The sequence below is a fragment of the Rhipicephalus sanguineus genome, chromosome 3 (genome assembly GCF_013339695.2).
Source record: "Rhipicephalus sanguineus isolate Rsan-2018 chromosome 3, BIME_Rsan_1.4, whole genome shotgun sequence".
In the NCBI taxonomy this organism is placed as follows: Eukaryota; Metazoa; Arthropoda; class Arachnida; order Ixodida; family Ixodidae; genus Rhipicephalus; species Rhipicephalus sanguineus.
Genome location: NC_051178.1, coordinates 4574083 through 4601130, shown reverse-complemented (window position 1 = coordinate 4601130; position 27048 = coordinate 4574083).

Genomic DNA, 27048 nt, shown 5'->3' with positions numbered 1-27048 from the left:
ACGCGCGCGCAATACCGCAGACACCCCATTTTTGGAGGTTAAGAAAAATTGTTGACAAACGGCTACGCCATGACCTGCATGTACAATGTCTCAAAATTTATTTACAATCCGGTATCGCCCCTCGGGGCATTCAATTATCATTTAAGCCGTCAATGCACGACTTTGACGAAGAGGAAACCCAGAAATGCGAACTTTACATTGTCGAAATTTTAAGTGCACGCCAAAATTCGATGAATGCGCAGTGTTGTACAGGCATAGAAATGATGAAACGTGCCTGATGATTGAAGCATGACATATTGAGAATAGTGGTAGCGCATGCCTGAGCCAACCGTCGATTAACTTGCATAAAGATGAAATCAAATGCCTTAACAGTTATCCTCAACGCAGACCCCCACGCGTGTCGGATTGATAGGTTCGCCTGTTTCATGGGCATGCGCAGATAAGTTTTCGTGCCGTCTTTCTTTTCAGTCGTTGTGCGACTCTTCAGTTGTTAGTCGGCGTCTGTGGTTTCCTGACTTCTTTCTTGTGTCCGTGTTTGTACACCCTGTCTTTTTTAGAATGAATCTTGACTGAAGTAGTGTTCATCGTGTAGCGATATCCGAGAGCTTGGTACCATGTCTGTTGGTGTTTGGCAGCTATAGCACCGTTTGACTGGTGGATCATCTCCATCGCGACGACTAACTCCCATTATCATGATTTAACCGTTGTGGTAGCTGAAGTTAAGGTGTACCTGGATACAGCATATCGTGAATCCCGCGCAAAGATGACATTAACAAGCGCATAATGAACGCTGTCACTCGATATGCATTCCATCGAAACGTGGTCAATTAGGGAGAGAAACAGCAGTTGTGCGCTCCCGGGTTAAAGCATGGCGTCCGAGTTTGTGCGCAATCTCGGAGGCCATGCTTTAACTCCGTCATCTTCGAATCGTTCCCTATCGGCGCTAGTAAGTGACATGACACAGTACTTCACCACTCACAGACGGTGGCACCACCTCGCCATCAGAGAGCACCTTGCAAGAGAAAATCTGTGAGAGACATATGGCGCGTTGGTGGAGTGTCATGCATGTGCCTTAGTAGCTTCGTTAGTAGAGCACCGGGCGCTTCTCGTCACAAGAGCGACAGGTCATAGGTTTGATTCCCAGCGGTGGAACTTTTTTTTTATAGTTTTTTAAATGCCAAGCATTTCTTAGCGAACTTCTGCGACATTGAGCGTATCTATCTATCTATCTATCTATCTATCTATCTATCTATCTATCTATCTATCTATCTATCTATCTATCTATCTATCTATCTATCTATCTATCTATCTGTCTATCTATCTATCTATCTATCTATCTATCTATCTAGCCGCCTACGACTTTGTGCTCTCCTGGTCGTTTCGTTTATGGGATGTATACCAAAATTGGTGTGTCATAACATGATCTTATTACGAACATAAATGACAGGTCATATCACGAAAATCATGACACGCATGTCATGAACAGCATGATTTACATTCCACGACCTTAGGCTCTTGCGGCCGTTCCGTTAATTTCATATACACCAAAACTGGTACGGCGTGACAAGAATTCATGACGAACATAATGACTGGTCCTAACATGCAAATCATGACGCGCATGTCACGTGCAGCATGATTTACATGACACGGTCTCTGGGCACTCGCGGCCGTTTAAATTAAGGGATATATACGAAAACTGGTATGACGAGACATTTCTGTATGACGAACATAACTGACACGTGGTAACATGAAAATCATGACATGGATGTCATGTATGACATGATTTACATGCCACGCTCATGGCGCACTCGCGGTCGTTTCGCTAGATTGATATACACCAAATTGGTATTGTGCTATGTGACTGTATGAAGAGCATGAATAACAGGTCGTAGCATGAAAACCATGACATCCATGACACGTATGTCATGATTTACATGCCACGCTCATAGTGCATTCGCGTCCGTTTCGCTTGCGTGATATACACCAAAATTGGTATTGCGCGACACGACCGTATGACGAACGTAAGTGAGAGGTGGTAACATGAAAATCACGACGTGCAAGTCATGTACAGCCTGATTTACATGCCACGCTCATGGTGCGCTAGCGGCCGTTTCAGTAAATTGACATACGCCAAAATTGGTATTGCGTGAAGTGGCTGTATGAAGAACATGAATAACAGGTGCTGGCATGAAAACCATGACATTTATGCAATGTATGTCATGATTTACATGTCTCGCTCATGGTGCACTTGCGGCCGTTTCGCTTGCATGATATACACCAAAATTGGTATTGCGCGACACGACCGTATGGCGAACGTAAGAGAGAGGTAGTAACACGAAAATCATGACATGCAAGTCATGTACAACCTGATTTACATGCCACGCTCATGGTGCGCTAGCGGCCGTTTCAGTAGATTGATATACACCAAAATTGGTATTGCGCGAAGTGACTGTATGAAGAACATGAATAACAGTTGGTAAGATGAAAACCATGACATGCATGTCATGTATCTCATGATTTACATGCCACGCTCATGATGCATTCGCGCCCGATTCGCTAGCTTGATGTACACCAAAATTGGTATTGCGCGCAGCGACTGTATGACGAACGTAAATGAGACATGGTAACACGAAAATCATGACATGCATGACATGTACGACATGATCTACATGTCATGGCCATGGCGCATTCGTGGCCGTTTCGCTTGCATGATATACACCAAAATTGTTATTACGCGACGCGGCTGCATGACGAACGTAAATGAGAGGTGGTAACATGGAGACATGACATGCAGGTCATCTACGACATGATTAGCAAGCCACACACATGATACATTCGCGGCCGTTTTCCTAGCTTCATATATACCAAAATTGGTATTGCGCGACGCGACTGAATGACGAACATGAATAACAGGTGGTAACATGAAAACCGTGACATGATGTCATGTATGTCATGATTTTCATACCGCGCTCATGGTGCATTCGCGGCCATTTCGCTCGTTTGATATACACCAAAATTGATATTGCGCGATGTGACTGTATGACGAACATAAATGAGAGGTATTAACATGCGAATAATGTTATGCATGTCATGTACGGTATGATTTACATGCCACTGTCATGGTGTGCTTCCGGCAGTTTTGTTAACTGGATATATACCAAAATTGGTATGGCACGACACGAGTGCGTGACGAACATAAGCGACAGGTCATGCATTGTATATACCAGAATATACGTTTCATTGGCATGGTGTATACTATATTGTGCATGCATGCGTGCATGGCAAACATGTGATATATGGTGGACTAGATGCCATGGCATGAATGATTTCATTTGGCTCAAAGACAAACAAGGCGATGTATGCAGCTCTTTGCTGGCTGCGTCGCATTACATCGATTCCCACAGTGCGTGGGATCTGCCGAATTTTTTCTTTCTCGTTTCTTAGCGTCCATGTTATCAACGTCATATCCGCGACGAAAATACATCACTGAAGTCTTGGTTGACCCCGGGATAAAGCACTTTCGAGTTAGGAAAAGGGTACACAAAAGAAAGAAAGCACGAGACAAGAGCAGACGTTCAATTGAAAGTTTAGTGTCGGAAACACACACACACACACACATGTATATATATATATATATATATATATATATATATATATATATATATATATATATATATATATATATATATATATTATATATATATATATATATATATATATATATATATATATATATATATATATATATATATATATATATATAGGAAGGTATTTGAGACACGACGTACGGAGCACAGTTTATTTCGACATTTCGGCCGTGGGACCGGCCTTCGTCTAGGAATACAGAGCATAAAAAATCGCGCACTTATATATGCCAAAGATTGGGGGCCCCCAAACACGTGTACTAGTATAAAATTCGGCAGATCCCACGTACTGCGGGAGTCGATGTTATGCGAAGCATGCGGCGGGTAGGTGACTGTGGCGTAACATTTTTTACTGACGACAGGTTACAAAATGACGCTAAAGATTTGCATATCTTTTATACGCACACATATATATGTTGAAGAGCTGCACATGTGTTATATATGCAGTTGTTTACGGTTGGGTAACGCTGCCAGTGACAACGTGGGTCTTACCAACACCAGAAGCGGTAATCTGATATGTAGTGCTTATACGTGTCCCGAGAACGCACGCGCGTTTCACGAACCCGTGTGCATGTGTGCAAGAAGTTCTTGACAGTTCTTGAACAAGGGCATCATCACCGTGATCAGTGAGCACCAGCAGCTGGTCATGACTTGTTATAGGATCCGGTCGTGATCGTGGTGAAGAGGGGTCCATGTGTATTGAAGTATGTGGTATAGTAGAGCTGTTGGAATTCGTGGATGCCTCGGTCATTTCGTCGACAAATTGTCTGTCGACAGAGCCGGCGACATGTCAGAACCTGAAGCCACCTTTCCCGTTGGTGAGGCATAGGCCGTCGAGGCTGGTAGGCCTGGATAGTGCTACGTAGACCAACATCAGTGGATGGTGTTTGTCCTATTCGTAGACTACCTGGGCGTATGTGGCCTGCGTAGCCTAGTCAAAAAATGGCTGTCAATCAATCTGACATCATCCTCGGTCAGCATGCGGCCTTCGCCCAGCCTCATAAGAAATGAAGAGGACACTTCATCGTTCTGGTGGACGAAGTGCACTTTACGACGCGGTGATGTGGATATCATATGTAACTTTCGTTAATATATTCCTCCGGGGTCGAGCAATGCTTCAATATAGCTTGCTGAATCATAGGAATACAAACGTAATGTTTATTAGACTGCTATAAAATCGGAGCCAACACTGGAAATACAGACGTCAATCAGATATGACGCCCGTATCGTAGGAGTACACATCGTAGGAGTATCATGTAGTGTTTATTGCTTTCTCGTAAAATTAGATAGCCAGCACCACAGTCACAATTGACGTTGCACCGAAATTACGCCTGCGTGGGCTGTTTTTCCAAACCCATTTATAGACCTGGCGTGGCTCAGTGGTAGAATACCTGATTGCCACGCGGAATGCTTGGGTTCGATTCCTGCTGGGATTCTAATTTTCATTCTTTCCATTCGTCGGGTCAAAGCTGCCAATGCTGGTTTTCCTTAACGCTCTAACATTTATGTTACCAATGTCCTCGCTGGTCCTGGGTAGATATAAACTGTCAATCACCTGTGGCGCATACCCGTACACCGCGGCCCGTGGTAAACGGGTATGTGCCACACGTGTCTAGTGGAAAGGGGTTGACGACGTACGCGACAGGATTTTAAAGTTATTTATGTCATGACCCGGCAGTCATATTCGTCAAATCCTCTTACCCTCCCATGCAAATTTTGGTCTACACCAAGTTAAGGAGGCGATCATGAGAGCACCCAGACGTAGGCGGCTAGATAGATAGATAGATACGTAGATAGAAACGCTCAAAGTGCCAGAGGTTCCCTAAGAAATGCTTCGCATTTAATAAACAGGCAATCTTATATCAGTACCAAGAAATTTTTCACTGATCAAAAATACAGGACTGTGTGATATCACCATGTGTCAGTCATTAGCAAGTGAGGTGGCTTAACGGGATACATGTGTAAGTACGTAGCGGCAACGATAGAAATAGCCATAAGCATTTTCATACAAAGACAGTAATGACAGTCGGTTCGTGAAAGATACGCGTTCAAGCTGACAAAACTGACAAAAAAAGGAAAAAAAAGAAAGTAGTAACAGTAAAATACCAGAAACAGTTAAAGTAATCATGACGGAAATACAGCGGTGACATTGAGCAGGATTACAAAACTTCTTGCTTTTTCACGTTCTACATTCTCAGTAGAACGCACTTTTGGAAGACAAATGCCGCTGTAATCATACTGGGTTGTGTAAAAGAAGCACACTGGTTGCTGTTGAACAAGATAAATCACGCGGAAGGAAGACATGTCAGTGTGCCTGCATCCTCATTGATACCATCCGTTAGAGTGTTAAACTTGAATAACAGGTATGATTCCCGGAGCTCGCGGTCATGATTTGAGCGAAAACCAGATTCAAGAATGGTTGCTTTCATTTGGTCGAAAGAGTGGCCTGGCATGCGAACATGTCGTGATAACGGTAGATGAGGGAATGTATTTACATGCGATTTGTGGTTATTAAAGCGTATTCTGAATGGAGTTTCCGTCTGACCAATATATTGTTTTGAACAGGCACTACATTTGAACATGTACACGACATTGTAGGTGTCGCAGTCAAACTTGCCACGAATCTTTATACTAAAGTCGGAAGACGTGCTTGCGGCATTGTGTGTGGTTTGCATGTGCAAACACACTTTGCACCGTGGTTTGTGGCAAGGGGCGTAGCCACTCTCATTAGGGGCACCAATTTTCGATGACGTTAACATGTCGCGAAGGTTCTTTGACCGTCGGTAAACAACACGAAGTGGCTCAGGAAACATTTTTTTTAAGATGATCTCTTTGTGTTAGGATGTTGTGGTGCCGTTTTAATATAGCAGAAACCTTTGGAGCTGATGATGAAAATGTTAGAACAAAATTCGTTTGGCCAGAACTGTCGTTCCCTTCACTGCCTTTAAGAATGTCAGCGCGGTTAAGCATGTCGGCTCGGGCTATGGCATCGTCAATTATTTTTTCCGGGTATTTTCTTTTAACTAGGGAACTTTTGAGCCTGTTACAATTTTCAATGAAATCTGTACGGTCAGGGCATAATCGTTTAAAACGGTGAGCCTGGCTATAAGGAATTCCCGTTTTGCAATGTCGGGGGTGGCCGCTCTGAAAATGCAGAAATTGATGCCAGTCAGTGGGCTTGCGGAACAGCTTTGTGGCAAGTTGCCCTTCGGAAATAGTGACTGTTACGTCGAGAAAATTTACACAAGTGCGCGAGAAATGGTGGGAAAATTTAATAGACGGGTGGAAATTATTAAACTCCTGAATGAAACCGAGCAGGCTTGCTTCGTCATGCGTCCAGATAAGAAAAATATCATAAATAAAGCGCCTATAGTAAAAAGGTTGAAACGTGGGTTTACTTAAAAATTCGCCTTCCAGAACGCCCATGAAAATATTAGCGTAGTTAGGGCCTACCTTCGTACCCATAGAGGTGCCATTAGCTTGTACGTAGTGAATGTTGTTGAATTCAAAATTGATTCAAGGATAAGTTTCAGAAGAGTAGCAAGTGCTTCTTCATCGATATGTTTATCAAAGGAGGAACTTTCATAGGCCTTTATAACTGCAGAAATACCATCTTTATGCGGTATGTTAGTGTATAGTGATGCTACGTCCAGCGTTACTAGCATTGAACCAGATGGAATATGAAGATCTACAATTTCTTGAAGAAAATGGTTGGTGTCTCTGATGAATGACGGAAATGTGGCTGGAATCTTGTTAATGAGGAAGTGAGCTGCAAGTCGTCATAACTCTCATCGAACCTTTAGTATAAACGCGCCCGATCTCACGTCGGTGATGATGTACTGGGCAGAATTCACGGAAGATTCACGGTTTACCGATGAACCTCCGCAGCTTCGCCCACTCATCATAATTCACTCCGTGGATATGCTGTGATTTTTTTTGATCAGTGAAAAATTTCTTTGTACTGATATAAGATTGCCTGTTTATTATACTTGTACACGTGTTTGGGGGCCCCCAATCTTTGGCATATACAAGTGCGCGATTTTTTATGCTCTGTATTCCTAGACGAAGGCCGGTCCCACGGCCGAAACGTGTCTCAAATACCTTCCTACAGTACCAGGGCCTGCGTGATACTTCCCATAACCCTTATATATATATATATATATATATATATATATATATATATATATATATATATATATATGAAGACACCTGCTTATGATAAAGGTTGGTGGTTGGCAAGTCTCATGTAAGTGTAACCGAACCGCCAACCTGTAATCTTAACCACATGTCGTCTGAAATTTATATGTATCTATGGGGTGTAGGAAAAAACGTCCCCGGAATATACGTCCCCGGAAGATACGTCCCCTGAATAAACGTCCCCGGAAGCAACGTCGCCGCTGGCATGGCTCTTTAGGAAAAAAAGTTCCCAAGAGAAAAATTACCCGAAAAACGAATCCTGTGCGAACTCACTTGACAAAACACTACATTCTGTATTCGACACTTCGCAAATTTTCGACCACATTGTGTTCAGAAAAGAATGAAGGGAAAACCAAATCGGATGTCCAACAAACCCCAGGAAATCTTGAATTTCCGTCGTCCCGGCAGTAAATTCCTCACAGAGGTTGTGAACATGGCCATGAATGCTGATTTGCGCTTTTTTTTTCGGGGTGCACAGACTCGACACTGGGCCGTTTTCAATGTCCCACTGGTTCTTCCGAGCGCAAGGCGTTAGAGGCCCTCCACACTGTTGGGCGGCTGTGGCTCGCGATGCTTGCCAGCCTTCTGGTTCAGGCCTCCGCATGATTGTTCGTCCTGTGTCCTCCAAGAACAGTGGCCGAGTAGGCGTTCCACATAGCAGTAAACTTGAATTTCCGTAAACTACAATCTTCGCGCGGATCTTTTTTTTTATGCAGTAGGAAATCAAGAATTGGCAATTTGAAGGCGCAACGTTTGAGGGCCCCCGTTGGGGACGTTTTTTCCGACAACAAAAATGGGGACATTTTTTCCAGGGAGATTTGTTCCGGGGTCGTTTATTCCGGGGACGTATCTTCCGGGGACATTTATTCCGGGAACGTTTTTTCCGGAACCCGTATATATGTGTGTGTAATTCTAACGATAAATTAGATGATAGTCTGAGCTTGTCTCCTGGTTTCGTTCGTGTTCCTGTTTTTTTTGCACAACTGAGATTCACAATGCAATGCCCACTCGCCCAACGCTCTATTCTCCAAACATCACTCAGGCATGCAGATAGCAACTGAGAGTGTAAACCAGTGGACGCCTTCCTGATTTATGTTCCAGAGGCTTCCACAGCTTTGTACTTTTACCCATGAAGTATGGACAAGCTTGCATAGTGCATGTGCAAAAACACAACAGAAATCCGCACAGGTACTTTAGTATACACTTATTCCCAGTGAATAATATGTGACCATGTTCATGTCATGTATTTTGTTATAACCAGGCAAATGCACACCATGAGGGAAGTAATTGAAACAAGAATGCACTCGGTTGCCCATTCCAAGTACTGATATCTGGAATATTGCATGATTTACGAAATCTTTTATAATAGAACATGATTTTGTTTATAATGGAACAGTCTGCCATAGCAGTGCATGTGTGCCTTACATTGCTGAGCAAGATAGTTAATTTGCAGAATATTTTTATTGGCTAACTGAAAGCCATGCATTCTCAAGCGAATTGTACTTCAGTATATAAACCAGCTAAAGAGGCTAAATTCTGATACATACAACACAAGCCAAAAAAGAAAACCCATGCCACTGCCAGTTGAGGGAGAGAAAAAACAAATTATTACAGAAAAATCCAGCGTATGGGTGCACAAAAGTGAAAAAAGAAGTGAACATGCTTAAAAAATTACGATGGTGTGGTTCTATTCCCAGAGCTCGCGCATATGTTTCTAAAAAAAAGTGTAATGTATGGAAAGTTCAGCGAGTCGGTGTACGGAAGGCCCGTAGCCAGGAAAGGGGGGCCCTAGGGACCCCGCCCCAGGAACTTTTGATGAAGGGGGTGTTTTCCTGACAATAAATAATGGAAATTGGAGTTTTTGTCAAATAGTGAAGCTTTTCAGCAGTTGCACCTCCCCCCCCCCCCCCGAAATTATTTCCTGGCTAAGTGCCTGGTGTACGGTCATAGTCAAAAACCACAAACAAGTAACTACAGAGCAGAATACATTTTGCAAGTGATAATTTGAAAGAACTATCTCGGACTGCTGACTATGTGGTTGTCAAAGACGGATTGACCATCAAATTCGGCATGCAAGCCAAAGCCATATTTAGAATAACTGTGATGGTAGAAACATGCCAGATGGGCCATTGCATACACGCGAGGTTAAGGGAGCATAATGACATCTGGTCCACCAGCTACTACACCACCGTGCCTCTCTGGTAGCAGTTCAGTACAGGGCCATAAGTGCAAAGGTTGTTCTCTACACTGCTTCCTTCAACAGCAGGGCCGTTTGATGCCCCAAGTGCCTGCCACCTCATAGCAACAGTCTTATTCGAGAAGCCCTCTACCATCAAACCTGCGATATGTTTGCCAGGTTGCATCTATAGTACGGTCGACTCTTAAATGGAACCTTCGAATGATGCTTTTTGTATTGCGGGCACCCTAACTGCATGTAAATATGGAAACGTTCTTGCAGAGCACTCGTCTGTCAAAAGGAGTCTGAACTGCCAACCACCAGTAGTTTTATGCAAATATAAGCCACTATGCTTGCAAGATAGCAAAATTCTAACATGCCTTACACGCAAATGTTCCCGTTAGCAGTGAACCCGTCTGTACAGCCAGGCAGCTCTTACTTCAACGTCACATGAAGTGGCTGTGGCCACACAACAATGTAGCACAGCAGCGCATTTGTGTCTTACGACTGAATGCAAAGCCCTGTCCACTTCTGCTGCAAAGCTTTTGAGATCTCGTCATCAAACACATGCACGTTCCGGCCAATGTGAGTTGGCTAACGCGGCGTTTCTGCCGCATGGCCAATTGTCTTGCCCGTCCTTCCTTTGACGCAACACACTTTGACAGCACAAGATAATGCTCTCAGTGAAGATGGAGAGAAACATCTTGCAAAGGAAAAGCATAGCCTACACCCACCTACGCACACAATGTTCACTCAGTGCCTTGTTCTCGTACAGGTGCTAAGCCGACCTGTGTACAAGCATGACCCCTTTTATGTTGCGACGGAACATCCCTTGTTCCTCTACACATAACAGCCTCACCTGCGATAGACAAGAGCTTCATCTGGCTAGTCTTTGCGGAAAATTTGTGCAGAGTACGCGTGTTTTGTGCCACATTCAGCTCTGACCTCGTGAGAAAATCGAGCACCTCTTTCGTCGTCCGTCAGGACTCCGAAATGCACACACTGATAACATTTGTGCACAGTGCGCGTGCTTTGTGCCACACTACGCCCTGACATCATGAGAACATCGAGCACCTCCTTCGTCGTTCTGCCACTTCGATCAGGACTCCCAAAGGCACACTGATAATATTTGTGCACAGCACGTGTGCTTTGTGCCTGTCACAAACGAGGCTTAATAAAGCGCGCGCGAGGCCGCTTTCAAACGGCTGCGAGACAGAAAGGCGCGAGCCGCTCGCCGAAGAAGTGCGAACGACCAAAAAATATGTATCGAAAGATGCCGGCGCGCCGCATCCTCCTCACCCACTGGAGCCAGAGGCAGACAACGCGATCCAACGCCCGGCAAAACCTGGATGTTTCTAGAAGGAAGGGGGGACGCATCACCGACGACGCCGCCGCGAGTAGAACCGGCGAGAGAAATCTCGAACTATCCTTAGCCTTGGCTGTACTGCACGCCGAAGAACTCTCCCGAAGCTTCTAGAAACCGGGGGAGAAGGGTTAAAGCGCGCAAACGACGACGAGTCGATACAGTGCAGATAGGAGTGAGTCAGTCGGCCCGGATATGGTGAAGTAAGCTGAGTGTGGCTCCGTTAGCCAAAGAAGACGTGGTCATGATGGTGTGCGGACAGTCGATCGTCGATCTGGAAGAATCGGAGGACGGCGCCGTGTGAGACGGGAAAAGTTACGACGAAGGTTGAGCTGCGACAGACACCGCTGGAGTTGGCGTGAGTGTTTCCTTGAAGAGAAGCATTCGATTACCGTCCAAGTACTGTGGACGGGATACGCCATTGTATATTCAGGACTTTAACTGTCATTGAATGGTTGTAATGCATGCGATTGTATTTGTAGCGTGTGATCTGTTTGTTTAGTTCGCGCTGTGTAAACACCATCTGAATTATGCTGTGAGTTGTAACTGGTACCAGCCGAGTGTGCATGTGTTTGTGATATTTGTATTGCCTTAACTGAGAATATATTTCGTTTTCGTTTGTGTTATCGACTCTCGGCTCTGACTCGGTCTTTGGACCACAACCGGTGTTCGCTGGCGCACCAAAGGACCAATTCTAAATTGTCCGCGCTTTCGTGGTGCGTTTTCGGAGGGCCGTGACGCCAGCCCTTAGAATCCGCCCCGCGATTGCCAACCCGTTTAACGGCATCCGTGACAATTATTCTGGCGTCCGCGACACAGGACCTTTTTGGTGCAAAGTGTGTCAAAGTAGGGGGAAAGAGCCTTGAGACGTTGATAGTGCTCGCGAACGATTTTTGAGTGTTGCACCGCGTTCTCGCTAACCTGTGTGCAGAGAGTGTTTGGTAATCGAAGTTAGGCAGATATTTTGTGCACGCGGCTAGGTTTGTTGACGGGCACCATGGATCTTGAGAAGTTAGTTGCCCTTGGTGACAAGATGGGTTTGTCTGGGGCCGAGCTACGAAAATGGGCGAGCCAAAAGGAAAAAGAAGAAAGAGAAAGAGCTAAGGAAGAAAGAGAGATGAAGGAACAACAGCTGAAAGCAGATCTTGAACGAGAGAGGTTGGCGGTTGAGAGGGCTAACAAAGAGAGAGAAGCAGAACTAGAGAAAGAGAGGCTGGCAGTTGCGAGGGAGAAGGAAGAGCGAGAAGCTAAAGAGCGACAGCCGAAGGAAGAAAGAGAGCAACAATTGAAGCTAGAGCATGAAAGAGAGGGAGAGAGAAGAAAGAGAGGCTCAGATGGCTGAGAGAGAAAGGCAACAGCAGCACGAATTGGAAGTCGAACGGGTCCGTTTGCAGCAGCGCATAGAAACTCCCGTCCAGGCTAGAGCGGAGAGCAGCGAAAGGGAAGATCACAGCTTCCGTTTGAACCCAAGCAAACTGCTTGTGGCGTTTGATGAGAGGAAATATGACCTTGATGCATACCTGCACAGGTTTGAGACAATAGCTAGAAGCCAAAGTTGGCCGGAGCAGCAATGGGCAGCAGCTTTGAGCACTTGTTTGAGTGGTGAAGCGCTCAGTGTGTACGGTAGGATGACACCTACCGATGCAGCTAATTACACGAAAGTGAAAGCTGCTTTGCTGAAGCGATTTAGATTCACCGTGGAGGGCTTCCAAGATCGGTTCCGTACGGGAAAGCCAGCTGATGGCGAGACGGCAACGCAGTACGCCGCGCGACTCAGCCATTATTTTGACAGGTGGATCGAACTTTCAGAGACGGCACAGGAGTACGGGGAGCTTAGACAACTTTTAATCAGAGAGCAATTTCTCACCAGTTGCCACCCGAGCCTGTCGCTGTATCTAAAAGAGAGAAGAGCTAAATCTCTTGAGGATATGCTTGAATTGGCCGATTAATTCTTGGAAGCGCAAGGTGGCATGAATCTGGCCAAAGTAAAAAAGGAGGTTCACGAGGAGTCGAAGTAATCGGCACCTGAAGAAAACAAGCGTGCACCGGAGAGTGTTCCGCGATGCTCTCTGTGTAACCGGGTGGGCCATCACGCTAACAGTTGTCGGACCAACTTCTCACGCCCCAGTGTGATGAAGTGTTTTAAATGTGGACAGACTGGGCACAAAGCAGACGCATGTCGAAGCGATGCGAGTAAAGTCCACCAAGCAGCTTGTGGGTATGCCCCGCCAAATGAGGAAGCGGAAGGAACCAATGATGAATATTGGCCGAGCTGAAAAGCGGGAAGAAGATGCATTTCATTGGTGCTGCGATGACAACAGACACAACGAAAGGAATGCCGACACTTAAGGGGAAGGTTGGTGGAAAGGAAGCCACGGTATTAAGAGATGGTGGGTGCACCACTCTTATCGTACGAAAGAAATTGGTCCGAGAGAGTGATTTCACAGGCAACACCCAACCGGTTCGCCTGCTTGATAGTTCGATTCTAATGCTTCCTGAAGCCAATATTGAGGTTGAGACCCCTTACTTAAGCGGGAGAGTTACTGCCCTGTGCGTGAATAACCCCCTGTTCGACCTAATCGTGGGAAACATCGACGGAGCTCGAGGGCCATACGATCCTGAACGTTTGGGAGAAGCCCCGAAGATGGAGCCCTCGTCAGTTCAGGAACCGCGACAGAAAGAAACCGCGGAAGAGAATCCCAGGAAAGAGGCCGCCCGAGCTCAAATTGGAGCCGAGGGGTCAGAAAATGGCAACAATGAGGCACCAACGGTCACGGTACAGCCTGTGAAAACGCGCCGAGCAGGTGATGACACAACTGAGCTGCCACCATCATCTGTGGCTAAAAAGATGACGAAGGTGGTCGTCCAGGCAAAACACCACGACGCGCAGAAGTTGGCGAAGCACCGCGAACGTTCGAACGAACGCGACCACGCCTTGCTAGTGTCGAATGTGTCGACGGCAGCAGAGACGCCCCCTACGGCACCGTCAAATGGAACGACTCGCAAGAAAAAGAAGAGCAACAAAAAGAGAGCGAGCGAGCACCGAAAGAAGGGGCGCAAGCGCGATACGGTTGGAATTGAATTTGTTTGAATTGTTTTTGAGTTTGAATGTGTTTGAAGTGTTTTAAATATGTTCTATTATTATTTCACGTGCCAAGTGTGTATGGCTAGTGAGCCTAAGCGTCGTTTGCGTAACCTTATGTGTACGATGCTATTGATACAACTGTGTAAGCGTTGTAAATGAAGAGCTTTGTTTTGTGCTTTTACATTGTTGGTGTGTTGTACTTATGCACTGATGTTTATCTTTCATATGTCGTGACATTGAAATGCCCTGTGGATTGTATTGATATTTTTATTACGAATGTGACGCGCATTGTGTGTGGACTGAGTTATGGGCTCTGTATGTGGGACATTTTTGGATGTGTATGTGCGCGCTCATTTGTGTTTGAATATTATGTGATAATATTCTTGAAGTGGGGGGCAGTGTCACGAACGAGCGCTTAATAAAGCGCGAGCGAGGCCGCTTTCAAACGGCGGCGAGACAGAAAGGCGCGAGCCGCTCGCCGAAGTAGTGCGAACGACGAAAAAACAAGTATCAAAAGATGCTGGCGCCCCGCATCCTCCTCACCCACTGGAGCCAGAGGCAGACAACGCGATCAAACGTCCGGCAAAACCTGGATGTGTCTAGAAGGAAGGGGGGACGCATCATCGACGACGCCGCCGCGAGTAGAACCGGCGAGAGAAATCTCGAACTATCCTTAGCCTTGGCTGTACTGCACGCCGAAGAACTCCCCCGACGAGAAGGGATAAAAGCGTGCAAACGATGACGAGTCGATACAGTGCAGACAGGAGTGAGTCAGTCGGCCCGGACATGGTGAAGTAAGCTGAGTGTGGCTCCGTTAGTCAAAGAAGACGTGGTTATGATGGTGTGCGGCCAGTCGATCGTCGATCTGGAAGAATTGGAGTACGACGCCGTGTGAGACGGGACTAGTTACGATGACGGTTGAGCTGCGACAGACACCGCTGCAGTTGGCGTAAGTGTTTCCTTGAAGAGAAGCATTCGATTTCCGTCCAAGTACTGTGGACTGGATACGCCATTGTATATTCAGGACTTTAACTGTCATTGAATAGTTGTAATGCATGCGATTGCATTTGTAGCGTGTGATCTGTTTGTTTAGTTCCCGTTGTGTAAACACCATCTGAATTATGCTGTGAAGTTGGAACTGGTACCAGCCGAGTGTGCATGTGTTTGTGATATTTGTATTGCCTTAACTGAGGATATATTTCGTTTTCGTTTGTGTTATCGACTCTCGGCTCTGACTCGGTCTTTGGACCACAACCGGCGTTCGCTGGCACACCAAAGGACCAGCTCTAAATTGTCCGCGCTTTCGTTGTGCGTTTTCGGAGGGCCGTGACACCAGCCCTTAGAATCCGCCCGGCGATTGCCAACCAGATTAACGGGATCAGTGACAGTGCCACACTCAGCCCTGACCTCTTGAGAACATCGAGCACCCGATTCTCGAACCAAGTCCTTGGCGCGTCTTCCAGGTAAAAGTACTCTTGACGCAGCTTGTCCTCGGAGTTCCAGTTACATATTGAGGCCTCTTCAAACATCTCCAGCCAGGATTCGGGATCATCGCTTGGAGATCCATGGAAGGTTGGCGGCTCTCTGGGCGGCTGCATCACGACAGCTGCCGGGGACACGGCAGCTCTCATCGTGCCCGTTGTCTTCGTCGCCGTGGCTTTTGGCTTGTCCGGTAGGAGTCCAAATTGAGGGGGTAGTCCTTTCAGTGTGCGGCTTCCTCGAGTGTCCCTGATGGTGTAGGTGTCTTCTTCATGAATGGGGCTGGGTTCACGGCTTAACGGGGGCAACCAGATCATGAACGAAGGGCAACTCCACCAGATGTCACGGCGTCGCGATGCGGATGAAGGCAGCCGTCGGCTTGTTCAAGATTGAACGTTTTATTTCGGATAACCTGTGCCCGGTAAACGAGGAGTCAAACTACAAGCGATACACGCTTACACTGATAGCGGCGAACAGAGCGTCGGCCGCCAATAATCTGATCTGTGGTAAGGCGCGTCGGTATTTATAGGTGCGGCATCGAACATTTAGGCCTTATCGCTGGTGGCTCCGTGATTTCCAGAATGAGCTCAACGTACGCTCAGCGTTCGTACGCTGAGCGTACAAGCGCTTACCAAAGGAAACACTTGTGTCTACCTCTAGGCGCATGCTGCGTTTCAACAGCTAGTGTTGAAATCAATATTGCCATGCACGCTTCTTTTTTTTCATTTTTACGTAACTAGTCCGTTGCACGCATAGCCGCTGCCTTGCGCAAGCCGCGCCCTATTGTATGGGAACCTTCCAGATTATTTGGAATCTTCTGATAGGCTTGAGTGTGCAAACACAAACTGTTGAGCTCATTCTGGCAATCACGGGGCCACCAGCGATAAGGCTTCAATGTTCGATGCCACACATATAAATACCGACGTGCCTTACCGCAGATCAGATTAGTGGCGGCCGACGCTCTGTTCGCCGCTATCAGTGTAAGCGTGTTACTACGCTGCAGTCATGGGTGGAGGTCCAGCATCTGTGCTCAGCTCCTTCATACTCGGGTAGCTCTCACTGCAGCTTTCCTCCATGGCTGTTTCCAGTAGTTGCTGGACATCTTCTGCAAAATTCCACATCATAAACAGGGCACAAACCTTGTTGTGTTAGAATATGTCTCTCTTCTGCATTTTGGCTAGACTTCTGAATTTTTTTATCCAGGCAATGAACAATCCATTACCTGAGCTTCGATTATTTAAAAAAACCGCCAGACCTGCATTGAACACAAAGCACAGTCACAGCGAAAGCTGGAAGAGCGGCCTTTCTAGAGTCCATTGTAAACTCCCTCGGTGCAACTACTACAAGTACATATGCACGGTGCCCACTACAGCATAAATCATAATTTTTGCGAAGTAGGGCCACTATGCCATCATTGGTTATTCTGTGGGGCAGTGTGGTACCCACTACACATCTGTAAGGCATTATGTACACTGTTGATGCTGTGGCTGACGACGATTAATTATTGCTAAGCCCTTTGTCATGGTTTGGAAGATTTAAACAACTCACTAGTTACGCAATTCGCATTGTGTAGCGCCCAGTCGTTATTCTACTCTTCTACCACACTATAATACATATGTTAAGGGACTGTCTACCGTCCTTCATCGCTATTCTGTTGTGTATCGCAATAGAAAGCCTACCATCTGAAGGGTCCAACCTTGCAGCGGTTTCTCTAGAAAGTGAGTAGATATTTTAGGGGCGAAGCTCCTTAAGGCGGCACCCGTTCGTCCCTCGTAGTGGTCGTAGTAGTGAGTAACAAGTCTTACGCTTTGACTTCCAAGGTGGTGCCGGTGGGAGATTTCTCCTGTGCGTTGTTGAACAATAAAAAATTCGCAGCGTGCGCGTTAACTAAAAGCCGAATTCTTCTGTCTCTCATTCCCCATTAGCAGCCATTGGCATGTTCCAGTAGGAAACGTTAGTAGAAGTAGAAGTGTAAGTGTTAGCTAAAAGCCGACTTCTTCTGTCTCTCATTGCCATTAGCAGCCATTGTTTACCTCCAAGGTAGTGCCTGGTGAGATTTCTTCTGTGCGTGATTAAACAATAAAAATTTTGTTCAAAACGCCGTTGATTGATGAAATAAACCAACGAAAGACGCCAGATGTTTTGTAAAAGCAGAACGAAAGAACGCCAGATGTTTTTCTTAAAGTGTAGTAGTAGTAGTTCTATGTGGCCACCTCGCCCGATCGTCAACGGGCGAGGTGGACCGGCAACGGCGCGAGGACCCTGCCGTACGAGAGTTAAATCACACTAAAAGACATACTTTGCGGGCGATACACTCTAGTGAGCTTTCAACTTTTCGTCTTAGTGTACATGATAAAGAAATTATTTCTACGAAAAACGCAAGGCACACCTTGAGCAATATGTTTGGTTTTGGGACGCTAAATGGAACCATGAGGCGATGCGAAGCCGGAGCACTTGCACGATCGCGTTCCGTTGGCTTTCGTTGGGCATGCTACCGACCTGGCGTCGTGGAACGCGCGTCCTGTCTTCCCTCTAGCCTTGCCTTTAATTCGCACAGGGCGAGCGGGGAATGCGGTCGCTCTTGGCGCTCTTTCGCTCGGGAGTGGACTTCTTCCTTGCATTTCACCGATCACAAGTGATAATGAAGGGACCACGTAAACCAACAGTACAATAAAAGTTTGATGTTTAATATATATGTAGCGTTCCTCTAAGGTAAATTACTGAGACATTGAGCTAGAGAGAGACGGATGTATTCCGCCATTTATTATCTCTGTTCTCCACCTCTCCTCTCTTCTTCTTCTCCCTGATGCTCCGCGTTGATGCTTCAGGCACAGACCGCTTCACTCTCCCGGACTTCATTGTTCACACCTCCTGGTGTAATATTTAAAAATATTGCTGATGGAGGCGCATTCTGTGTGCCCAGAGACTCCCAGGTACCCGATGGTCTTTAAGATACCACGTTGCGAAGCCGTCTTGACGACTTGAAAGGGCCCACAAAACTTATCATTAGAATTCCTTATTCCTTTCCGCACCAGGACGAAGTCTCCAGGTTGTATGTCTGGTATGTCACTGCTCCGTCTGCTGTCGAAGTTTTTCTTCATTTTCTTTTTGTACGCCTCTTGCTGTTTTTCTGTTTTCTTTTTCTCAAAAAGCACCAGGTTTTCAAGAAGGCCCAGTTCACGGTCTGCTGGAAGCACCGGTACAGTCCCTGAAGCGGCAAAAAGAGGACTGCATCCAAGACCACTAGTGCAAGAACGGTTGTGATGTCTCACGGCGGCTTCGAGGCAGCATTTCCAACCGCCAGGAAAGTTCGGGTACATCTTCATGTACTGCTTGATGTCTCGTATTGCACGCTCAGCGAGGCCATTAGCAGCTGGGTGGTATGGTGCGCAAAACTTGACTGTCACTCCGTGGTCGTTCGCCCATTTGGAAAGCTTTGTGCTACGGAAAGCCGGACCATTGTCGCAAACTAATGTCTTCGTATTCCGAAAACATTCTGCCTTCAGAAGAGCCATGATGCTGTTGGCGTCTTCCTTTCCTGCCCTGGCCGTAACCATTCTTGTGCACTCATCGATAGCGAGAAGGAAAGCTTGCGTCTTCCTGACCCCTTCCCCTTTCTTTTTGAGCTCTCCGAAGTCCAAGTGAACAACATCGAATGGGACGCTGGAGTGATCTGTCGTTATCATAACGTCCGTGGGCTGTTTGTATTTGACTTTGTTCGTTTGGCACTCGTGGCATGTACGAATGTAGATCCTGATGTCATTTTTCATACCTGGCCACTTAAATCTTTTCAGTAGTTTGCCGTACGTGCGCCAAAAACCGTCATGTCCGCCTGATTCGGGGGTGTCGTGGTAAAGATGCAGAATCTTGGGAATCAATGTTGGTGGCACCTGATATTTTCCATTAATGAATTTCATTTCTTCGGTACCTTCCCAGAGCTTTGTGTGATTAATTTGTATAGGATTGTCAACTGCGGTTGGTATGAGAAGCCTGGACAGCGCATCCGCATCAGTGAGTAGAGGACCTGGACGATGTGACACGACGAAGTCAAACTGTTGCAGATAATTTACCCACCTAGCGATGCGGCCTTTTGGTTGTCATACCGAGTAGGTGAGTCAATGCTTGGTGGTCTGTAAAGAGGGTAAATTTTGCACCCTCTAGGTACGTTCGAAAATACTGCACAGCTTTCAATACGGCCAGCGCTTCCTTTTCTGTGGTCGAGTAGTTCACTTCAGCCGGCTTCAGTGTGTAGCTGTAATACCCTACTACATAATGTTTTTGGTTATTCAAGTCTGGTAGCTTCTGGTACAGGACTGCTCCGGTCGCATAATGTGATGCATCTGTATTCAGCACAAACGGCAAGGAAAAGTCTGGTATCCGTAGGATAGGGTCCGACGATATAATCTTCACAAGGTCAGAGTAAGCCCTTTCACAGTCGCCATCCAATTGGAACGGTATACCTTTCTGGGTCAAGCGGGTGAGACATCTTGTTTTAATAGCATAGTCTTTAATGAAAGACCGAAAGTGTCCGGCCAGACCCAGAAACACACGCAGTGAATGTATGTCATAGGGCTTTACCAATTTTGAGATTCTCTCAACGGATTCCTGCTTTGTGCTTTTCGTGGACCCATCGAAGACTCTTCCGAGGAAGACTACCTTTTCTTGGAAGAAGGCACTTTTCTTAAAGTTCACTTTGAGGCTTGCAACACTCAAAGCTTGCAAAATTAAGGACAGGTGTTCGCGATGCTCTTCTTTGGTCTTCGAATAAACAATTATGTCATCGATGTAAACATTGCAGAATATGCCCAAATACGGCTTCAGGGTTTCGTTCATGATCTTTTGAAACCAGGCTGGGAATTCTTCCACCCGAATGGAAGCCTGTTGTATTCATATAAGTCAAACGGTGTAATAAACGCCGTGTACTTCTTTGTGTCTTCCTTCAATGGAATCTGCCAGAAGCCTTTGCAAAGGTCTAATCGTGAAAAGCAATGGCAACCACCGGTCTCGTCAATGATATCATCAATCCTAGGCATTGGGTATGGTATCAACTCAGTTTGCTGGTTGAGAGCCCTGTAATCTGTGCACAGACGAAAAGTGCCGTCTTCTTTCGGAGCAATAGTTATTGGCGATGCAAATGGCGACACCGAAGGTCTTATAATGCCAGCATCAAGCATCGCTTGTAACTCTGATTTCAACCATACCTTTTTTTCACGGGACATATTATACGGACTTCTTCGAACAATTGCTTTGTCCGCGAGGTCGAAAGGAACCTGATGAAATCGTATCGCTGGAGGATAGTTTCCTATGCAGGAGAGCTCTGGGTACTTTGTTTGTATGTCTTCCTCACAGTCAATTTGTCTTAAGCGTCGAGGCGCCTCTATCTCATTCTTTGTTCCTAGGCGGTCTTCAATTAGAACCTTGTCGTCCCAGTAAATGTTCATCTTTAACTTCTTTATGTCAGGGCGAGATAGTAGGAACTCGTAAGTGACATCTGCCAGCACCAACGCATCGGTTGTAATTTTGTGGCCTTGAAATTCGAGAACTACAGATGTCCACTCATTACGAGAACTCACAGTCCCATCATATCCCTGAACGCGCAGAGTCCTTCCAGCATGCAGGCTCCTGACGTCCACGAGCCTCTTGTTTATTATCGACACAGATGCTCCACTGTCGACGAGGGCTTTCATTTCCACGTCATTGACTTTAACAGGAACGTGGAGCAAGCAAGTGGACACGACGTATACTGTATCGTTCAAGCCTGTCATTTGGGGCTCTTCATAGGACTCTGGTTCTCTCAGCGGCCACAGTTGAGGTACTGACAGTGTGTCACTATGACCATTGCTATCGTGGCATGAACTTTTCTTTAGACAAGGTGACGAGCTAGACACATGAACTAACTGCTCATAGGCGTTCAGTTCATGTGGTGCGTTCAATTCAGCTGAGTTAGAAACCAGTTCTGTTTTACAGGGCGGTAATTCTTGCGGCAATTCAGCTGTTGGCGACACGAATTCCAGGCACTGTAGGAGATCTTCAAATGTCTTCGGGTCTCTTATTTGAACTTGGCTTCGGACATCGGCGCATAGTCCCTGCATAATTAAAGCTACCGCTACCGGTGGTGTGAGCTTAGGCTCCGCTTCGTACAACAAGCGCCGTTTCTCAATAACATATTCTAGCAACGAACCACACCGGTAGGTGAAGCGCAGAGCCGCGTCCCAACATTCCACAGCGTTGCGATGGAAAATTGACAAAAATATCATTTTCCAGTTTTCCCAGCATGCTGGTAGTTCAAGCAGAAGTTCCATGTCATACCACTTTTTAGCTAGACCACCAAGATAGCGGCGCATATTCTCAATCTTCTGGTCGTCAGAGACCCACCCATTTTTTCCGCATGCATATTCGTAAAACGAAAGCCAGTAGTTGGGGCTTGCGGAGCTTTCCTCGAAAATATCTGGCTCCACTATGTTTCGTCGGTGGTCATGCAATCTCATTACGTTTGCGAGAAATTCAGTCTGCTGCGTCATCTGTCGTTGTTGTTGTTCGATGAGGTTCGTAAAAATGCTCACCTCCGCCGATGCTTCCTTTTCAACGGTGCGTCGGCGCGAAGGCTTCAAGACCCAGTCCTCGAGCTCGTCCAGCTGCAGGGCCAGCCTGGCGGATCCCGTCTTTAGAAGTTCTTCGCAGCTGATTGAAGCTCCTTGCAGCACCGACTCGACGAGGGTAGCGGTTGACACATCGCGGGCAAGGTTCTTCGCTGGCTCACCTTCCACTTGGAAGGCTGGAGAAGGTTATCCCACTTGGTGACGTTCGATCAACGAAGAATGTCACCCACATGTTCGCTTGACGGCTGCGCCAAAATGTAGCGTTCCTCTAAGGTAAATTACTGAGACATTGAGCTAGAGAGAGACGGATGTATTCCGCCATTTATTATCTCTGTTCTCCACCTCTCCTCTCTTCTTCTTCTCCCTGATGCTCCGCGTTGATGCTTCAGGCACAGACCGCTTCAATATACACGATGTTTCACACTCTTTATCTTATGTACTGGGCGCATTTCACGGAAGAGTTTCACGGTTTACAGATGATTCCCTCCGTAGCTTCGCCCCACTCATCATCATTCACCCCGTGGATATGCTGTGATTTTTTTAAAGCAGAATTTTTCTATCTGCATTCGGTCCTCTTCCATTTGTGTGGGGATGCCCGCAACACTGGTGCGTGGACGTTATGACGATTGTAGTGCCGGTTAAAGTCGAAAACCGGGACCACATGCAGTTTTGCAGGCTTCATTAGGTTTCGTTTACAATAACACAAAAGCCGAAGCGGTCGTTTAAAGCGCGGAAATTGTCAAATGAAGTATTATTACCACAGTCTCTCCAGCTTTGTTTAGTCAGCCTGAAAAACTACCGCAGTCGAGCGGAAAACTTCCTCTGTTCCAGCTACACTGGCACGCCGGTGTTGTGAAACCAACTGTAGTGGTTCCACTCATACCAAACGTGCCAAGCCGGGCACCTCTTTGAACGCGTGAGAAAAAAAAAACAAAAATTACTGTCTGATGCAAAGGATAGCTGCCTAAAGTGCTTAAAATACAATTTCATACATTTAAGTTATACCTATATGTTTTCAGCAAAATGAGCGTACCTGCAAGAGTTTTTCGCTCCTGCCACTAGATTGAACCACGTCGCTGTTGGGTGACGCTAGCGGTTATACTTTCACGACTGTAAGAGCGAAATTCAAAATATCATTATTTTTATTGGACAAAATCATGCTCGTTACAAGTGATGTGACAAACAATCTTCAGTTTCATCACAATGAAAAAAAATTTCTGAGCGGTAGACAGTCCCTTTAACATGATTCCTTCCCCGACATGGAGCACGCATAGGCTCTTTTTGCGAAAGAGTATCATGCACCGACATGGTTCTGCGGCTTGGGTTCAAATCCCATTCAATGCTTTTTTTTCTCATTTTTTTTCTCATTTCGCGCTATAGCGCTTACGGACACTGGCGGTGTGGGCACCTACAGCACTGCTATCTCATAACAGCTTTCGCCGTAACAGTGGCAGGCTAGCATGTTCCACCAAACCGAGGGTGCTATTCTGGACTTCCGCCATTTTCTGTCGAATGTGACGTAGGCGTAACGTGTACACAGTGATGACTCAAACGCATGAACTGCTTGCGAAACGTGACGTGAAGGGTACATAAAATACAAAGATGCGTGCGATCAAGTAACTTTTTGTTTACTTAATTATAAATGCAAGAACAAAAAATAAAAGGAAAGTGATGCGTTTAGTTTTAACATCGTGAAGCAGACCGTATCGTCTGCAATTTAGCGCCATTTTTGCAGATGAGCGACGAAGCCATAGTAACTTTTATAGCCAATAAGCAAGCCAACCAAGCCAGCGTCGACATTGCTGCAATCGTTATTTCTCTGGTTATTTTGTGTAGGTCTTCTGTTGTTATGTCGGCAGATCGCCGAACAGTGGGCCGCGATGTTGGATTTTTTTTTTACTGATCGTCCCCGTATGGAAGGGGCGGCTTGCGTCTTACTGCCGGAGGTACGACGAGAGCTGTGACAGACGCTGACAGAGCGCCTTAACTGCCTGGGCCCCAGCAGCAGGCCGCCGCCGGATTGACGGCGTCTATGGTGAAGTAAGCTGGTGGCAGCGTGAGCCCGAGGCGCGAAATCGCAGCGCAAACAGGTGAGCTTGCGTTTCACTAGGGTGGTCTTGACGTTTCATATATGCACATGCTTATTGCGTAGAGTACAGGCGGAGGGCCGTTTGATTTGGCGACACACGTTTCGGTGGACAACGCCCGCATCGTTACAATTATGCGCGTCGACTGTGTGTTTGGCTTCGACGGCCCTTCGTTCCGAAGGCCCGCGGCGTCCAGAAGTGCTGCCGATAGTTGAAAGATAAGGATCTGCACAGCATTGCAAATATTATTAACGCCCCTTCAGTTTTTTTGCTTTTTTGTTGTGGTGGCGGTTCAGTGTCTAGTTTATCTGAAGCAAAATACAACTAGCCCAACAGCCAGTTGCGCTATTTATAACGTCTGCGATGCGCGAAGTATGTTCATGAACAGTCGTGATCATTAAGATGTTGCTATATGTTTTGCTAAGAATTCGTAAGGACTACTGTAAATAAAAGTTACAATCATGTAAATATACAGAAGCAGAAGCAATAAGAGTTTAGTATCAGGACCTCACGTTATGCACGGTCAATTGAATCTGAAAGATATGGTCAAGGCGAATCTCAATCCGCAGAAGTCATGTATCTCCGAAAGACACTATGGAAGGTACTTCTACGTTGCTGACAACATACGGATAAGAAGTGCATAATGGCCACAGATAAAGAAGAGTAATTGTAGTATTTCACGCAGTTGATGTTACACTGGACTGGCAGCACTAAGTGCACAAACTGTGCACGAGGTGTCTTTTAGATGCGAAGTATCTTATGGCGGAGTTCGATGCGGTGGTGGTAGTGGTGGTGGTGTGCGGCGTGACCACCCTTACTGCGCATGCGCATACCATCTCCACTTCCCCTCTCCCCTTCCCCTTCCCCTTTCCACTCTTCCTCTGATACGCGGGCTAGACATGTCGAAATTCTCTCCTGCGCAACGCCGCGATGAGCCCCAGCGCATGCGCGTCCCCTCCCCCTCTCTCTCTCCTACGCTGCCCCCCTCTCGCACGCCTGCCGACCGCGATTCCCGCTCGCCCTGTGATAATTAACGGCCAGGCTAGAGGGAAGACAAGACGCGCGTAACGTTCCTCTTCGCGTTCCACGACGCGAGGTAGGTAGCATGCCCAAAGAACGCCAACGGAACGCGATCGTGCAAGTGCTCCGGCTTCGCATCGCCTCATGGTCCCCTTTAGCGGGAAATGGTGTAATTTTTACTAATTGTCCTTGTTTCAAAAGTGGCTGACAATATTAGAGGCATTGTTTGTTGTTGTTGGCAGCAGTGAATGATGCGACAATGATGTAAACAATGCGGCAACTTGTGTGCATTTTAATTTTGCAAGGACAAACCATAATATGGTTGCTCAACAACGAGATTTCTGCAAAGAAGTTGGAAAATCATTAGAAAAGGTGGTGAATTGCCTTAAAATACATTCTGAAATATCACTTATTACTCTTGCATGCAAACCTCTATAGTGCACAAGAGAAACCAGGACAGGCGCAACACAGCGCTGTGTCCGCGTCGCCTCTTCGGTACTGGTTCGTTTTGTGCACTATACGTGTTTACATAGATTACCAACCGGAGTAAGCTTGTGCTCTTGCCTCTACGAGTGGCTACTACATGAATAGAGCGTTTGTACAGCTCCTGCCAGACTCGTACGGTCATCACATGATGCGATATGTCTTTCAGTGCGTTCGCATCGTGAACAAAGTGCTGAAGACAATGCTCTAGAATGACATTCAAGGTTACATGTGCTGCTGTGAAATTACACAGGCTGTTTCCAGAGTTACTATGGTCTCATCAAACTACTCCTGCTATGATTCGCTGCAGAATCTGACCACGCTTTTGCCTAACTGCCTGGTGCAATTATCATACTCTCAATGAACCAACACATTGAAGCTTTTGTGAGAATACAATTCCTGCAAGAACACAAATACAGGAGATAGGTATAGGATGACAAGTGGCTACTTTGTCATGAGAAAAAACAAGAGCTTCTTGTGTTACATGATTCTGTGCACATCTCGCAGGAATGTAAACCCCATCACATCCAGTGGTGCCCAGCTGTGAACCACTGCACAGCGTGATCCCGCCTTTGCCTACCCGCTTAGTACATGCCTACTGTAGCCGGATCATCGCTATTCGCGATGCGCAGCGCCTATAGGGGCGCCACTGAAAGCCGCGTAGCGGCGGCCGTTGGAACCGCACGCGGGACGCGTAGCGAACGCCTCCTTTCACTGCAAGCATGACGGAAGTGCGCGCGTGCGATTTGCCGCTTGTGCGCGTCCCTGACAATTACTTTTGCGGCGATAGTGTGCGCAAAGGAGCCGCGCTTTATAATAGTGGACATGTGTCCGATGTAACAGCTGTGTGGGACGACACTGTCACTATACGCGCCAAGTGTTTGCCACAGACAAGCGTCAACAAGCTTCCTTACG